The 19,113-nt window shown below is 43.0% G+C and overlaps 1 pseudogene across 1 annotated transcript; it reads right to left on the reverse strand.

Annotated features, from left to right (window-relative positions):
* Nucleotides 1-925: 925 nt before the first annotated feature.
* On the reverse strand, nt 926-2,093 carry LOC311591808 (zinc finger and BTB domain-containing protein 12-like; annotated as a pseudogene). The gene has a single exon. The product of its transcript is annotated as a zinc finger and BTB domain-containing protein 12-like (transcript).
* Between the last annotated feature and the right edge of the window lie 17,020 nt (nt 2,094-19,113).

Consider the following 19,113-nt stretch of genomic DNA (forward strand, 5'->3'; position numbering starts at 1 on the left):
CCTGTGTTGACAAGATATTATCTGTGAAGGAACCAATCAAGGCTCCATATCCCTGTTGTACAAAAAGGCCTTTGTTATGGAATAATCTTATTTATTGTATCCGAAGTATTTTTCTTTGCAGGCTTCTCGTGAGCCTTCTACCTCTCCAGTCTTGTCCCAACACATGACCTAGGAGTCTGCTAATCACCTACAGGAAGAGCACCCCTAAATCCACTAAAAGTATCTCTTCTTTTTTTGTTTTGTTTTGTGGATAACAAAGAAAAACTAAAACCTCAAACTCCAGGGGAAAATATTTTAAAATACGTTTTATTAAAAAAAAAATACCGTATAAGTCTCTACTCCTCTCCCTCCCTCCCAACAGCCCTCCTGGTGTTCTTTTTCACGTGTGCCCTGCCCCCCCCCCATTCACTGTTCTTGCTACTGTACGCCCATGTCTCATTACCTACCCAGGTTGCCCACCCCGTTCTTTCATTTCCGGTGAAGTATGTACCTACTGCCCCACTTCCCCAGCATGCAAGAGCCGCCTCTTCAAAGACTTCGCATTGTTTGCCCTACTACCCTCTCCCGCTGTGAGCTATTCTAATACAAGTAAACTGCACCCTGCCAATCCCCCAGCTCCCACCGCACCCTGCCTCCCCAAAGGCAGCTTTAGCCAGGAAAAGCTAGTCTTCAAAGTTCTTTCAGCCTTTGCATTTTTCCCTCCCTCCACATTGTTCGTGCACCTCTACAAAAAGAAATCTTTCTTTGGGACCCCACAGTCCCTCACCATCGTAAACCCTGTCTCCGACTCCATCTTTTTCTCCTACTCTTTGGGGCAAGGTCTTCTCTCCAATCCTCCTGCTTACAATGTACGCCTGATCCAAAACCAGCCCCCGACTTCTGCTGGGCCCAGAACCGCCCCTCCGCGCGCTCAGCCTCCCGCCCTTCAGCGGATAAGGATCTCCCCGACACCTGCCTCCAGCACATTCTCAGCTGTGGTTTCGCCATACTGCTCCTTGAGGTGCCGCCCGGCCTGTGGCCGAAGCGCACATCATGGTAGGAACATCCGCAGGGCTGCGCTCTGAGTGCAGGTTGAGGAGATCGTGCAGCGTGGACTTCTGAATGAAACACTTGCCGCAGATGCCACACGAGTGCGCCTTGACGCAGCGATGGACGCTCACATGGCGGTTGAGGTTGCTGCTGCTGTGGTTGAACTGTTTGCCGTAGTGCAGGCACATTAAGACTAAACGTTGCGCTCGCATGTGGAAGACCAACTTCTCCACACCCTGATACACACTTTGGTGCACTTGATGTTCTTTAAGGGGTTTCCACTTGAGAAGCCCCAGGCAGGTGTTCCCAGCCGCACCCTGCCACCAGACTGCCTCCCCGCCTACGCCCGGGCAGCCCCAGCGGCCTGCCGCTGCTTCCACAAGTCCCGCAGTGGCCCCCACACTAGCCCTGCCTCCTGGGATCAACAAACAGGCCTTCGCCTTTGCGGCCTCTTACAGGCTGTAGCAGGCCTTCACCACACCTTGCGGCGGGGCTACAGTGTTGGGGCCACACTGCTCTGGGTTAGCTCCCCCAGGTGGCTGCGCACAGAAGCCCCAATACCCAGACCCCCTACTAGGCCTCCAGGGGGTTTGAGCCAGTATGCCACTTTAGACTCCACCTTGACGATGTAGATGTCAGAAACATCCTCATCCTCGGCCTCTGCCTTCAGCTCTAGGTCCTCATCCAGCGGCAACTCCAGCTTCACCGGCCGCAGAAGTGGAAGGGTTAGAAGAGGTGGGGTGGAGATTTTGGTGCTGGCTTTGGGGTCCTGGGGAGGGAGGAGGGACTTGGTGACACTGACACTGCTCACCAGGCTTGCCTCGCTGACCCCATCCTCTTTGAAGCCTATTTTGGGCTCAACAAACTGCCTGAGGGCGTTCCTGCATTTCTCCACCAGTGCCCCATTCGCAGGTAGGAGGCGACGGCAGGTAGTTCACGATGTCCTTGACTGCTCCAGGGCACCCGTGCAGCAAGTGAGGAGCAGGTCCGCTACAATGCGCGCTGTGCATCAGCGAGTGCTGCCGCTCAGAGCTGGGGTTCAGCAAGAACCGGTCCCAGAGGAAAGGCGATCAGGCCGCCTGGAGGCAGACAACGGCCAAGAAGGACTGATGCCTCCGCCCCCAATAAACGTTTGTGCAAAATAAAAGAAAACCAAATGACCCGATCTGTGCCATGTCTGACCAAACTTCTTGTTTTTAAGCTCACTGAGAAGAGTCGAGGTTTCGCCCCCCACCTGTAACTTAAAATTATTTTACCACTTTCCAAATCCTCCCCCAATCTGGCTTTTTCCCTTAGGTAAGCTTTTGTTTCACCGGCCTCCCAGTGTTCCTTTTAGCCTTGTTAGAGTGGGGGAGGCTTGTTTACAAGTCCAGAGCCACTGGGCTCTGAGAATCTAAGTTGCTAAGAAACACAGCACAGCAGAAATTTTCCTAGCAGTTAGAGTTTGACTCCCCCTTTGAAAATTTCCTGGGCAGGCAAGAGCGAAATGTCCCAGAGAATTAGATTAGACCTCGGCTGTAGTTGAACCTCCCTCTCCTCCCTTTCCTATATTGACTTTGGCCCTGGAGAGTGTTAGAAGTTTCCATTCAGAACTTTTTAATGTTTAGATCTGAATATTAAGGGTGTTGATAACATTAAATTCATTGGACGCCATTTGTTGATGAATATTAAAAATTAATATTGTCATACATTTAGCAAAACCTTATTTTATTCATTAATCATTAATTTCTCCAAATAACCAAACACTGAGACTACGAGCCATTCAAAATTAAGCACAAAGGGGTACATAGTAACGACTCTGTTATCCCGTTATCATTTTATCCTCTCCTCCAAGCCTTTCTCTGGAATCGTCTCCTCTCCTGCACCTTCTTCTTCCTCTCTGACTTCTGGCCTCTCAGCCTCAAAACTCCACCCCTTCTCTTTCTGCCAAATCCCAACCAGCTTTAAATTAGGTGGAGCAGAGTTCACACAACAAGGACAGGAGTACTTGATAATGTGCCCATCACAGCAGGGGCCAGATCTTAGCGCTAAATGTGTTAGCATTAGAACACATGGCACCAGACCAAGCGCCATCTTGTTCCAGTGAGGTCCCCTCCCCCACCTTGATTTTCCTTCTCTCCAGCCCTCTCACCTCCCACCCCTGACTTCCCTGCACCTGGTCCCCACCATAGTCCCCCTTCCCAGCCTCTCTTCTCTCTCCATCCTCTTCCAAGGTGAATTTTATTTCCCCTTCTGGGGAAGATGCATTCATGAGAAAAAAATTAATATTTATGTCATTTACTTTACAATATTCTGAAATCCCCAAGTCACAAAATCTCCACAGACTACCAGTGACCAGTCAGATGCAATGTTCACAGGGTCTTTTATTTATCATGCTCTGGAGTGAGGACAGTCTGTTCCCCAGAGGCTGAGGAAGGTGGGCGGCCTTGACTCCTTAGAATACATGGTTTATAAATGCAGAAACTGCAAGCGGGACTTTCCCAGCCTTGGCATTATGTACTTGAGTAAGGGGTATAGAGGAAGCGAGTCTTCAGGGGGGCTCTTAAAGTTTTTATCTGCTGTAGCTGTTACACTGTTGGTCTCCCACACAATTGGGTAAGGGGATGAAGGGGAAACTGGCCCTAATCTGATAAGGAGAGCTTTTGTTTAGATCTTAGGGAAGTGAGCAACCCCCCCCCCCCATGGAAGTTGACTTTAAGTTGATTAAGCAAAGGGTGGGGGTGGGGATGTGGGTGGAGGCTTCTGCTCAGGGAAGCCAGCCCTTGTCCAGTTCTCACAATTCCATCCCTTCTCCAGGTACCAGAATTGGTTTCGTTGTGGCTCTCAAGCACCTGTCCATTTTTTCTCTGAAATGTCTTCCTCAGAAAGTCACCTTTGTTCGCATTCAGCTGACCTCATAGGGGCTGTCAAAGAAACCAGTTCCGCCTCAAGGAATCAGGAGAACTTTAGGCAGCCCAGAAGGTGACACAGGAATTGTGAGGCACAAGAATTCGGCCCCTTGTTTGCTTCCTACATGGCCATGTTAACAGTGGCCTTTCTCTGCTCGGCAGCCTCCAGCCATCTCTCACCCTCTCTCATCTCCTGACACCCAGGCTGGTTTCTCTCTTTCTTTTGAGCCATCACTGTAGGCTGACTGCAGCTTACAGTGGTCCTACCTGAGCACTGAGATTTATTCACAAGTGCCATCACCCTCTTTCCCTGGCCCTTTGCCCCTTGAGCCTCTCATTCAGTCTGAGTCCTTTGATGTTAGAATTGAAGCCATTGATATTTTAAATTATTGAAATGTGCGTGTTAGTAATAAGCAATCCTGTTGACTTTTGATGCTTTTCTTCTTCTCAATGTAGTTTGTGTTTTAGTAATTAAGACTTGGTATTTCTTTCTACAGTCTTTCTCTGCAATGCTCAATACCCTTTTCAGGGAGAAATGCTTCCTTTATTTTCTTTATAGAGTTTAGTTTGTTGATTATAATTTGTTTAGGCTGTTTATGTCATAGAATGTTTTTTTATTCTCCTTCAATCACCATAGTTTTGCTGTGTGTATTATTTTAGGTTTGTTGTTATAGCCTGCATTGCTCCAGGCTGTGCTGGATTTCAGTGTTCACTGAAAAAAAACTGTTATTCTTATAGATTTTCCTTCATATGTGACTTGGATATTTTTCTTATGCCTTTCATTAACTTTCTTTGTTGTGTATACTTCCTGTTTTAATATGCCTTGAGAGTTTTCTTTTCTGGTCCTGTCTATTTGGTGCTCTGTGTGCATTTTGTTTTTGTATAACTGTGCCTTTCCTTAGAGGGGGAGTCTTTTCAACTATTATGTTGAAGATACTATCCATGTTATTGACTTTGTATGTGTCTCCCTCATCTATGCCATTGTATTTTTGATGGTATTCCACATGTCTTATGTCTTCCTTTCGTGTGTGTGTGTGTGTGTGTGTGTGTGTGTGTGAGAGAGAGAGAGAGAGAGAGAGAGAGAGAGAGAGAGAGAGAGAGACAGAGAGAGATTTTCATATGCATTAACATCTCTTCATGCTGACTGCAACTCTAAGGTAAAATAAAGCTTGTAATCCACATGTTGTTTTTGATCAATAGGAACCTATAAAGACAAACATGAAGCTGCAGAGAGTTTTCTGTGATTTGAATTTGTTCATGATATTTTGTAGAGAGCTGCGAGGTGCCGCGCCTTAACATGGCGCAGGCTTCTGCCTTCTGCCACCCCGACGGCGAGCGCTCTCTAAGATAAACAAGTCCTTATATGGCAAAAGGCTGTGCAAGAGTAACTGGTGATCTGATGACGCGCAGTCCTGCTCTGACGCGGACCTATGAGAAGGTGACACCTGGCATGAGCTGATTGGCCCTTGAGTTGTACTTAAGCTTGGCCCTTCCCTTCTTCGAGGCCATTCCCACTGAGCTAAATCCTGAGTAAAGATCTCGAGAAGTCTGGTTGTTGGCGTCTTATTTCCGCTGGATGGTCCGGCGCCGACAATATTTAATACTCAAATACACAAACTTAAAAGAAATTAGAATTTCTTAGTGCTATCAGATTAGTTATAGACACTTAAAATACAGATTATGTATGAAAGCTACTTGATAGGTACTTTAAGAAATTGGATTAAAATCTCATAATTTTATATGACCATGAGACACATACCTGAAACTTTTATAAAATATGCTTAGAAATGGCTGACTCCTTTCCTCTGGGATATGATGTTACATAAACTGCCCTGTCTTAGGGAGAAGTGATCGATTATGTCCATGGTTTAAGGAGAAGACCAAAGTGAATTTAGACAACAATGTGGAAACAAAATGAGCTTCTTAAAACAGCCATTTAAATGTTATAATCCTTTTCTTGAATATTGCAACATGCAAAGAACTGAAAGACATGAGCAAAACATGAATATCTAGGCATCAAATTATGAATATTTATCATTACAAAAGAATATGTACAATCCAACATTAGCAAATACCTTTAATCTATACAATATATTGAATAGAATTCAAATACTATAAAATAGAAAACAGAGGAGATATTTTGCAGATAGAATTTCCTCAATTAATTACAAAAACCTTGGAGCATCAATTCAGATGCTTTTCTTAGTTCAGGTTTGGTGGTTTGAGTATTTTTTTAAGGAATTAACTTGTTTCTGTACAGTCAGGATTTAAACCAAGTTCTAACAAATCCTCCCAGCATCATAAAAAGTGTTGTCAAAAGAATATTATAACAATAAATGAAGGGAAAGGTAATATATGCTTGCAGGGATCCATGTCTATAATGAGCAAACAGAACTATGGGGAGCTAGTTAAGCAGGCTGACCCAGATGGGGCTCAGACACCTGCTGCAGTTGTCCCTTCCTCAGAACACTGTGGCAATTAATGGTCTTGAGTCAAGAAGTTGTCCCATATTCACTGTTAAATGAAAAATATGTTATTTTAGTACAAATATCCAATGTCCTCTCAGACATTAGACTCATCTCAATTTTTATTGACATAGATCTAAAGATTTTCACCAGCAATTAGACAACGTCAAGTAAAGAAATGTCAGGAATCTGAAGATAAAAGGAATAAAGATCTGTGACTTCCTATCCTGCATCTCATCTCCATTTTAGACAGTGAATTATGAACATTTCTCACAGAGGTTTGATGAGAGTACGCCTCCTTGGATATTACAAAGGAAGTACTTATGCAAATTTTAATTGAAAAGTATTATATGCACAGAAAATATAGATTGCAGAATCAGAGAAATATTCAACTGAAGAATTCAACTTAGGCCCTAATCCTTCACAGCTCTCCCCCATGTGTCTGTCTGAACTCTACTGACTGTCACAGAGAGAAGGGAAGTTTGGATTTAATGCACTGGAATTAGGAACCAAAGAGCAGACTCTAGGGAGTGTTGGGAAAGAAGATGAATTTCTTTCCGGGATAAACATACTCTAGAGGATACTGGAGCAAAACAGGACAAACTGAGTTGGAGGACATGTCCTCTGACTTTCTTTTATTTTAAAAAGAAGTACAGAAATTTATTCTTCTTATCTTTTTGGTTACAACTTTAATTCTTAGCAAGAATGGTCCCAAGTCAAATGACTTAAATGCATGGACCCATGCTCCCTTGAGCATACACTGAGTGAGGACTGGACTCTCTTGCTCTATCTGTGTTCTTCGTGAGAAAATGCTCACAGGAATGCCGTGCTTCACTCCTATGTGTAAAGTTCAGCTCCTTAAATGTTTAAGACATAAACTGTTAGATTAGAGCCAAATACCAGCAAGTAAACATATGTTTCTCAGCTCAACACACACCATAGAACAAAAAATAGGCCTTTGTAAAAATTAGACCTGTGAATGTCAGGTATAGAACTCCAAATGCTGGTTTCTTAAATGGTAGCTAGGGAATGTAAAGTTGATGATCAAATCTTAAATTCACCACACTGGGCCTAGTACAATTTGTGAAGCGTAGGCAAGCACTGTAGCATGTATCTGCACACCCAAAAGTAAACGTGGAAGGCAGATGTAGGAACAGCTCAGGTTAGAAGCCAGCCAGGGCCACACAGAAAAAGAAAATGATATACAGTTGTTAATCTAAAGCTTAACTTACTGCCTCAAGAAATTGGCCCTTTTATTTAAAGCTTCCAAACATTTTCCCTGTTTCTACTGGTCACTGCAAAGTTCCTCAAACTGCTTAATACTAATTAGTGTGAAATTGTTTCTAGTTAATTATAATTCAGTAATGTTCACTCTTCCTAATAATTTTGATACTAACCACGGTTTTTAATGGAAAAATGGATAATCGCATTCCTCTTTTCTGCTTATCATACTCTGAGGATACAATATCATTCTTGAAATCCGGGGTTGTTCTATTTTTTTCTCCATGGAGTCTTTCAGTGTTTGGAGACAGAAACCAATATAGCTACTGCTTCCGCTGTAACTTTCACCCATAACTGAGATTAAATCCTACCAGAGCAAAGGCCTCCAATGTGGATTTGTGTGTCACAGGCTCAATAGCTCATCAACAAGGCAGGAAATCAGCTAAGAACTTGACCCATGAAAATTACACCAAGAGGAATTGCTTGTGAGATATTTAGTAAACTGCTCCATGGCAAGCACACTTGCTGTTGAGAGCAAATGCAGCTGCGGGTCAGACTCCTTCTTTAGTGTTCAACATGGTCTTACAAAGTCTTTGTCCAGAAACATGATGATGGGCAGCTGAGGCTTTGCTATGTAATCACTTAAGGACTTCTCACAGAGAGCAGCACCTACGTTCTTTTAACATATAACATAGGGTCACATGGCCCTTCCTGAACTTTTGTTGTATGTAATGTGGCCAGTGTGTCACAGAGGTTCTTAATTTCAGAGACCTCTTTGTAATCACCACCACATTGTCACAAATTTTGGATCAATTACCATCCACCAATATGGGCTAATTCTTCCTCTGGTCTACTATTTTCCCTTCTATAAGTACACAGAAAATCTGCACTTTTTACTTTATATTTTATTTTATTTTATTTTTTTATTTTTATTTTTTTGGTTTTTCGAGACAGGGTCTCTCTGTGTAGCCTTGGCTGTCCTGGACTCACTTTGTAGTCCAGGCTGGCCTTGAAGTCACAGTGATCCACCTGCCTCTGCCTCCCGAGTGCTGGGATTAAAGGCATGCGCCACCACGCCCGGCTGATTACTTTATATTTTAAAAACACACATCCCTTCCAATTTTTTCTTTTTTTGCTTATTGAGACTCCCAAATGCAGTTTAGGTACATGGCACAGGACAGAAGTTAGACATATAAGAAGTGCTTTAGAGGCCAAAATCTACTTCCTATGTAACATGATTATTTTCTGTGTGTTCAGTGTGACAAATGCTAACAAAAGACTCCAAAGATAGTAACTGGGGGGGAGGGGACCCAGGAGGTACAGGTATGTCAATTTTAAAAGTAAAGCAGTTGGAAGGTGGTCATAGGAATGATCATGAAGTAAACTGAAATCTTAGCATCCTGACTAGTAGATTTTGAGTGATTATAAACCAAATTGTTTATCATGTCGACTTTCTATAATTATTTTAAAGTTTTGAATTATGCCTACATGAGAAAAACAGTGTTTAACTCAAGTACAGAATTCTTGGTTTAGCAAGCATAATGTAGGACACATTTGTATTTTAAAGAGTATTTTATTAATAATTTTGATATTATTATGCCTGGATTTTTCAAGGATGAGTTAAGAGGGTAGGTTGAGATTGTAACAAATAAGACCTAATATATACAGCATTTAAGCTCAAAATAGTATATAAATTGATGCTTTGTGATCAATCCTTCAGATGTTCAGATGTTTCATCTCTATATACTAGGTCTCCAGCTGAGGTGATTCAGCCTTGCTGAAGGAAAGATGGCACTGAAGGCATGCTCGGAGATTTCATAGGCATGCCTGACTTCCAGTGCCTTGCTCTGCTTTGTGTCCACAGTTGAAGATTCAAATCCCCCAGCATCTTAATCGTCTTCTCTTCTATTTGCCCTTGCTCTGAGGGGCTATTATCCCATGGAACTGTGAACCACAATAAACTGTCTTTAAAGTTGTCTTGATGATGGTGTTTTATCAGACCCCCAAAAGGCATCTAAGGATTCATAGTAAAGGAAATGACTTGTGGTACTATTATTTTCCTATCCTTAAGACGTACGCCACAACACTGCACATGTCTAGTTCTTCTCCCAAGTCAGGCTTCTCCTTTAGGGCCTGGCATGATGGTTGCATTGGCTGACTTTCAGAATATCCATTTGGATGTTGGCCTTTATCACTAATAACAGAGAGCAAACCCTATGTGGGGAAAAGATAAGCACCTGTCATTGCAGATCTGCACTTGCAGAGCACCAGTGTGAGCCTTCTTGAGAACCACAGTTCTCATTATTTCATTACACGAAAAAGAGAGCAGGTAGAGCTGGAGAAAAGGTCGAGATTCCGAGTTGTACTTGATGCCTCCACACCTATTTTCTTCCTTGTGAGGATACATTATAAAATTATCTCCTATATGCTAACAGAATAGAACTTTTGCTGGACTTCACATGCAAGTTCAAAATATACGTTTGGGTCACTTAAGATTTAGCACCAGGGGGATCCAAGATGGCGGCGAGCAGTGTGGACCGTGTTTGAAAGCTCCAGCGAACAATTCAGGGAATTGCACAGATTTCTGAGCCAGGAACACCAAGGTCCCCACACCACGGCAGCAGAAGTGCTCCACGGTCCGGAGGGACCAGGGTGCGGAGGACCTGCCGGCCCCTGCACACAGGAGGAGCGAGGACTTTCTCGGATCAGAGCGGCGGCGGTGAGAACAACAGTGCCCACAGCGGCTCCGGCAGCGCCAGAGGCGGTGGCTGAGGTTTGCAGCTCAGAGCCTTCCAGTGGAGGCGATTAGTGCGGTGGACAGTGGGAGTTGCTGCGGGAGAGGGGACTCTGGACAGGATTTGGGTCGCGTGGTGCCTTGAGACCCAGGCTGGACTCAGCGGACGGTTCGGCCCCAGAATCCTGGGTGGGCTCAGTGAGATGGGCTGTGGAGAGGCTGGCTCGGCTGCCCGAGGCGCAGCTCCCCTGCTGTGACACAGGCGGGGCAGAGAGCCGGCTTCCACCCTGAGCTCCGGCTCCGCGCAGACGTGGTTTTCCTGCTGTGACGCGAGCGGGACAGAGCGCTCAGTTATACCCGGGGAGCTTGCTCAAGCAGCCTTGGTTTTTCGGCTGTGACGCAAACTGGGAGGTGAACCGGCTTCCACCCTGGGCTCCGGCTCAGCGCAAGCTCAGCTTTCCTGCTGGGACACGAGCGGGGCGGAGCACTCAGTTATACCCTGGGTGCTTGCTCAGGCAGCCTGGGTTTTTCTGCTGTGACGCAAGCTGGGCGGTGAGCCGGCTTCCATCCTGCGCTCCGGCTCAGCGCAGACCTAATTATCCTGCTGTGACACGTGCAGGGAGGAGCGCTCAGTAATACCTTGGGTGCTTGCCCAGCTCAGCATTGGTTTTTCTACTACCACGCAAGCTGGGTGGAGCGCTCCCTTCTACCCTGGGTGCTTGCTCATCAAGGTCCCAGTTTCCCTGCTGGGACACAAGCCTGGAGAAGCGCTCACTTCTACCCTAGGTGAGTGCGCAGCACTGCCACAGTTTTCCTGCTGTGACGCGGGCTGGGCGGGGCACTCAGTTATACCCTGGGTGCTTGCTCAAGCAGCCTTGGTTTTCCTGCGGAGACACGGGGTGGGTGGAGCACTCACTTCCACCCGGGGTGATTGCTCAGTGCAATCGCAGTTCTCCTGCTGTGACAGACGGTTCAGGCCCTGAGAAACTAGCTGAGCTCGCCACGTGGCTCGGGCCCAGTATCTCTGGCGGGACTTGGCAAGGGACCCAAAAGGTTGTGATTACCTTGGCCTGACCCAGCGATCACTCAGAGACCCAGAAAGATTGCAGGATCCACAGCAAAGGGGAGCTGAGGATCACTGGTGGTGAGAGCCCAAAACTACAGGGCTAACCTCCTGCCATCCACACCAGTGAAGTATCAGGGCTTCCAGCCTACGGAAATCGTGAGAAAACAAGTGAATCTATCATCAGACTCCATCCACTCAACTCTGGAAGTTACCCAACAAAAACAGAGACGGCAAGATGTCTAAGGGACAGCGTAAAAGCATTCGCAAAAAACCCCAAAACAACATGGAGTCTCCAGCTCCCAGCTATCCCAAAGAAAACAACACGGAGAACTCACATACAATGGAAACACAAGAAAATGACCTCAAAGCCTTGGTAATGAGGATGGTATCGGAGGAAATAAATAGAATTAGAAATCAGATGCACGAAGAAGCAGCGAAGCAGGTGCGAGACATAAAAGAAGCACATAGAGTAGAACTGGAAATTTTTCAGGAAAACATAAGCAACCAGATGAAAGAAATTAAAAAATCTGTTCAAGATATGAAGATGAAAATGGATTCAATGATAAACACACAGACAGAAGAAAAACGAGAACGTGAGGCCTCAGAGAAGAAGGTGAATGACTCAGTGCTGAGCTTTTCTAATAGAATCCAAGAGATGGAAGAGCGAATCTCAAGTCTAGAAGATACAATCACAGATCTTGAAGCAACCAATAAAGAAAATGCCAAATCTGGAAAACTCCTGACACAAAACATCCAAGAAATTAAGGACACCATGAAAAGAAGAAATCTGAGGATAATAGGCATTGAAGAAAGAGAAGATATCAGACTCCAAGGCCCAGAAACTCTTCTCAGCAAAATCATAGAAGAAAATTTCCCCAATCTAAAGAAAGAGGTGCCTATAAACATACAAGAGGCATACAGAACACCTAATAGAATTGACCAGAAAAGAAAAACTGCCCGTCACATAATAATCAAAACACAAAACATACAGAACAAAGAAAAAATATTAAAAGCTGCAAGGGAAAAGGGCCAAATAACATTTAATGGCAAACCTATCAGAATTACACCCGACTTCTCAGCAGAGACCATCAAAGCCAGAAGGGCCTGGACAGAGATCCTGCAAACCCTAAGAGACCACAGATGCCAGGCCAGACTACTTTACCCAGCAAAACTATCAATAACCATTGATGGAGAAAACAAAATATTCCATGACAAAACCAAATTCAAACAGTACCTATCCACAAATCCAGCTTTACAGAAGGTACTAGAAGGAAAACTCCATCCCAAAGGGTCAAGCTACAACCAAAACTACTCAGGAAATAGATAACTATACCATGGCAAAAAGACAACTACACAAACGCTCAACTGAAAACAACATCAAAATTAAGACTCTTAATAATAACTGGTCGTTAATATCTCTCAACATCAATGGTCTCAATTCTCCAATAAAAAGACACAGACTAACTGAATGGGTGCATAAACAGGATCCAACATTCTTATGCATCCAAGAAACACATCTCACCCATAATGATAGGCATCACCTCAGGATAAAAGGTTGGAAAAAAATATTCCAAGCAAATGGACACAAGAAGCAAGCAGGCGTAGCCATTTTAATATCGAACAAAATAGATTTTCAACCAAGATTAATCAAAAGGGATGAGAATGGACACTTCTTACTCATCAAAGGTAAAGTAAACCAAGATGACATCACAATTCTGAACATCTATGCTCCCAATACAAGGGCACCCACATTTGTAAAAGATCTGTTAAAAAGGCTTACACCACACATCAAGCCCCACACAATAATAGTGGGAGATTTCAACACCCCACTCTCACTGAAGGACAAGTCATCAAAACAGAAACTAAGCCAAGAAATAACATCACTAACCAATGCCATGGGTCAAATGGACCTAACAGATATCTATAGAACCTTGCACCCAAACAAGAAAGAATACACCTTCTTCTCTGCACCCCATGGAACCTTCTCCAAAATTGATCACATCGTAGTTCACAAAGAAAGCCTCAACAGGTACAAGAGGATTGAAATCATACCTTGTATCCTATCAGATCATCATGGGCTTAGGTTGCAATTCAACAACAACAGAAATAACAAAAAGCCTACACGTATGTGGAAACTAAACAACTCTCTGCTAAATGACACCTGGGTCAGGGAAGAAATAAAGAAAGAAATCAAGGAGTTTCTGAAATTCAATGAAAATGAAGGAACAACATACCCAAATCTGTGGGATACACTGAAAGCAGTGCTAAGAGGAAAATTCATAGCACTAAGTGCCTTTAAAAAGAAATTGGAAGCATCGCACATAAACACCTTAATGACACAACTGGAAGCCCTAGAAAAAAAAGAAGCAGAAACACCCAAAAGGAGTAGACGCCTGGAAATAATCAAACTCAGGGGTGAAATTAACAAATTAGAAACTAAAAAAACAGTCCAAAGAATCAACAAAACCAAGAGCTGGTTCTTTGAGAAAGTCAACAAGATAGACAGACCTTTAGCCAAACTAACTAAAAGGCAGAGAGACAGTATTGAAATCAACAAAATCAGGAATGAAAAGGGAGACATAACAACAGACACTGAAGAAATACAAAGAATCATAAGATCCTACTTTGAAGGCATATATGCCACAAAATTTGAAAATCTAAGGGAAATGGACGATTTTCTTGATCAATTTCACTTGCCAAAGTTGAATGAAGAACAGATAAACAAGCTAAATAGTCCCATTTCCCCTACAGAAATTGAAGTAATCATTGATAGTCTCCCAACCAAAAAAAGCCCAGGGCCAGATGGCTTCAGTGCTGAATTCTACCAGACCTTCAAGGGCGAGTTAATACCGATACTCTTCAAACTACTCCAAAAGATAGAAAGGGATGGAACATTACCAAACTCATTCTATGAGGCCATAGTCTCATTGATACCTAAACCTCACAAAGACTCAACAAAGAAAGAGAATTTCAGACCAATTTCTCTGATGAACATCGATGCAAAAATACTAAATAAAATACTTGCAAAACGAATACAAGAGCACATCAGAGATATCATTCATCATGACCAAGTAGGCTTCATTCCAGGCATGCAGGGATGGTTTAATATACGGAAATCCATCAATGTAATCCACCACATAAACAAACTGAAAACAAAAAACCACATGATCATCTCTTTGGATGCAGAGAAAGCATTTGATAAAATCCAACACCCATTCATGTTTAAAGTTTTAGAGAGATCGGGAATACAAGGCACTTTCCTCAACATAATAAAGGCTATATATAGGAAGCCAATAGCCAAAATCAAAGTAAATGGTGAGATACTCAAGGAAATTCCTCTAAAATCAGGAACAAGGCAAGGCTGCCCACTCTCTCCATATCTCTTCAATATAGTACTCGAAGTTCTAGCCAGAGCAATAAGACAACATAAGGAGATCAAGGGTATTCAAATGGGAAAGGAGGAAGTCAAATTATCCCTATTTGCAGATGATATGATAGTCTACATAAGTGACCCTCAAAATTCCACCAGAGAACTCCTACAGCTGATAAACACCTTCAGCAAATTGGCTGGATACAAAATTAACTCAAAAAAGTCTGTAGCCTTCCTATACACAAATGACAAGCTTGCAGAGGAAGAAATTAGGAAAACTACACCCTTCTCATTAGCCACAAGTAATATAAAGTACTTAGGAGTTACTCTTACTAAACAAGTGAAGGACCTGTTTGAAAAAAATTTCAAATCCCTAAAGAAAGAGATTGAAGATGACATGAGAAGATGGAAGGATCTACCTTGCTCATGGATAGGGAGAATTAACATAATAAAAATGGCCATCCTACCAAAAGCAATCTACAGATTCAATGCAATCCCTATCAAAATACCTACACAATTTTTTAAAGACATTGAAAGTTCAATTCTGAACTTCATATGGAAAAACAAAAAACCCAGAATAGCTAAAACAATCCTGTACAATAAAAGGTTCTCTGGAGGAATCTCCATACCTGATCTCAAATTGTACTATAAAGCAATAGTAATTAAAACTGCATGGTACTGGCACAGCAACAGGCTGGTTGATCAGTGGAATCGAATCGAAGACCCAGATATGAATCCACACACATATGGTCATTTGATTTTTGACAAAGAAGCCAAATCCATTCGATGGAAAAGGGATAGCATCTTCAACAAATGGTGCTGGTCTAACTGGATGTCTATGTGTAAAAAAATGCACCTGGACCCCTATCTGTCACCTTGTACAAAACTCAAATCTAAGTGGATTAAAGACCTCAACATAAAACCAGAGACACTAAATCACTTAGAAGAAAAAGTGGGGAAGAGCCTGGAACATATTGGCACAGGAGACAACTTCCTGAACAGAACACCAACAGCCCAGGCATTAATGTCAACAATTAATAAATGGGACCTCATGAGGCTGAAAAGCTTCTGTAAGGCAGATGACACCGTAAAGAGTACAAAGCGACAGTCTACAGACTGGGAAAAGATCTTCACTAACCCCACATCTGACAAAGGTCTAATATCCAAAATATATAAAGAACTCAAGAAATTAAATACCACCAAACCAAATAACCCAATCGAGAAATGGGGCATGGAACTAAACAGAGAATTCTCAACAGAGGAATATCAAATGGCTGAGAAACACTTAAAGAAATGCTCAACCTCCTTAATCATCAGGGAAATGCAAATCAAAACAACGCTGAGATTCCATCTTACACCCATCAGAATGGCTAAGATCAAAAATTCAAGCGACACCACATGCTGGCGAGGATGTGGGGAGAGAGGAACACTCCTTCATTGCTGGTGGGAATGCAAACTAGTACAACCACTTTGGAAATCTATCTGGTGCTATCTCAGAAAAATGGGAATAGGGCTTCCTCAGGACCCAGCTATTCCACTCCTTGGAATATACCCAGAAGATGCTCCAGCACACAGCAAGAAAATTTGCTCAACCATGTTCATAGCAGCCCTATTCATAATAGCCAGAACATGGAAACAGCCTAAGTGTCCCTCAGTAGAAGAATGGATAAAGAAACTGTGGTACATATACACTATGGAATACTATTCAGCTATTAAAAACAAGGAATTCCCAAAATTTGTGGATAAATGGATTGAGCTAGAAATGATCATAATGAGTGAGTTAACTCAGAAGCAGAAAGACTCAAATGGTATATACTCACTTATATCTGCATATTAGCCCAACGGGCATGTCCCACGAAAGCCTTCACTTACCAGGAAACAGAGACAGAGGAGAGGACATTCTAGTGGGACTCTAGATGTGAGATTCATGAGAGAAAGGCAAAGTAGAAGGACCCAGAGGGTCCTAGGAGCCTACAAGTAGAACATTATGATAGGCAGATTTGGGCACAGGGGTCCCACTCAAACTAGGCACCAGACAAGGACAATACAGGCGGTAAACCTTAAACCCCTACCCAGATCTAGACAATGGACAGAACACTCTCCACAGTAAAGTGGAGAGTGGGATATTACGTTCTCACACACTCTGGTGCCACACCTCTGACCATGTCCCCTGGAGGGGGAGGCCTGATGGCACTCAGAGGAAGGACAGCAGGTTACCAAGAAGAGACTTGATACCCTATGATCATATAGAGGGGGAGGTAATCCCCCTCAGGAACTGTCATAGGGGAGGGGAATAAGGGGAAAATGGGAGGGAGGGAAGAATGGGAGGATACAAGGGACGGGATAACCATTGAGATGTAACAAGAATAAATTAATAATAATAAAAAAAAAAAAAAAAAAAAAGATTTAGCACCAATAGGCTACTGTATGGTCAAGCTGTTTAATCTGTCTTGAAAAGATCATTGTAACAACCAACCTTATTTGTCTTGAACTTCCCATGTAATCAACTTTTACAACCTAAGCTAATATAGAACGTGAATATTACATTATACAACCTGACAAACCCCTGACCCAAGAGGAATGTGTGTGTGTGTGTGTGTGTGTGTGTGTGTGAGAGAGAGAGAGAGAGAGAGAGAGAGAGAGAGAGAGAGAGAGAGAGAGAGAGAGAGAGAGAGATGTTTAATCCAGAAAACAGGTTGAAAGCAACCCTAACAAATACATATCCACCATGAATACTGTATCTAGCATATAGATACTGCTTTATAGTACTAGTTTGTTTATTATTGAGATCACTAAGAGTCAATAAAGTTCATCACTTATAAAAGCTCACAATTCTACACATAATCCCAGCATGAGAAGTGGAGTTGGATAGAAAAATCTCACCCACATGTGAGGAGCTACTGGCAATTCCTACCTGCCTGAGAGTAAAATTTAAGGATGTGGTCTCCAGTTAGTGGACCATGCTCCAGTGGATGGACACACACCCAAGAGTGTATGGCCAATACAAAACTGCATAGTTAAAATTGTTTTATGGAAAAACAATTTATGGAAAGAGGGCACAAAATAATGGGTCTGGGAAAAGGCATGAATCTCAGGGAAGTTGGGGTCTGGAATTAAACATGATTAAAATGCATTATATGAAATTACAAAAGACTTAATAAAATCTCCCTGATATTATGTTTAATAATATATAAGTCAATAGGTACATATGTTTGATAACTAAACATGGAGATAGACATTTCAAGTTTGTATGCAACCTGATAGTCCTAAATGGATTTTACTATTTCAAATACTATCCAAATATATTCTATTTATTCCTTAACTTCAGTGGGAACACTGTAAGAAGAAGACTTTGTCCTAGCTATTCTTGTGTCAACATGATATAACCAAGTATCATTTGGGAAGAGGCACCTTCTATTGAGAAAATGCCACCAGCAGATTGGCCTCTGGAAAAGACTGTGGTCTATCTTCTTGACTAATGATTGATGTCCAATACCTCAGCTCACCATGGGTGATACTTGATTACTTCCCCTTGTCAGGACTGCCTCGCCAGCCACAGGGGAAAAGCTCAGTCCTGATCTGACTTGATGAGCTGGGGTAGGTGGAGGGAGCTCCTCGTTTCTGAGAAATAGAGGCGGGATGATGGGAGAAGAGGGAGTGGGGCCTACGATTGAGATGTAAAGTGAATAAATAAATTAACTTTTAAAAAAGTGTAGGGTGGCACAGGCCTATAATCCCAGCACTCCGGAGGCAGAGGCTGGTGGATCACTGTGAATTCGAGGCCAGCCTGGTCTACAGAGTGAATCCAGGACAGCCAAGGCTACACAGAGAAACCCTGTCTCAAAAAAAAAAAAGTAAGATATGCTGATTCCCTTAGAGCCTTCGTATTTATCACTTTATCAAATGCTTTTGCATTAGTCTGAGGGAAGTGATTTATTAGGTCTTTTGTTTTCTCTACCATTTACATTTATTTTAATATTCACATTTCAAACACAATGAATTTGTATAAAGTGTTCTCAACTTGATTATTAACATAAATACCATGTTTACCAATAAACTGTGGTGTTGATTGTTAAGTTTCAAACTCAGGACGAGTGACTAAGGTGACTGACTTGGGCTCCAGGTTCTGCCAGCATCCTTCAGTCCCTGCCTGTTATAGGGTAAGCCTGGCATACTCCACCCTCTACCCTGAACTCTCCAGCCCAGGGGCTGGGCTTCCCTTCCTCCAGAGGTTCTTCCATGTGTAATCTAGACACTTTGGTTACCTACCCTTCAGGGTCAAGACCATCCTGGACTTTCCCAGATGTGTGTGCCTCTGTCTCTGCTCTCCCACCTATCTA

Source organism: Acomys minous (assembly GCF_964271855.1).
Source record: "Acomys minous genome assembly, contig: scaffold_74, whole genome shotgun sequence".
Lineage (NCBI taxonomy): Eukaryota > Metazoa > Chordata > Mammalia > Rodentia > Muridae > Acomys > Acomys minous.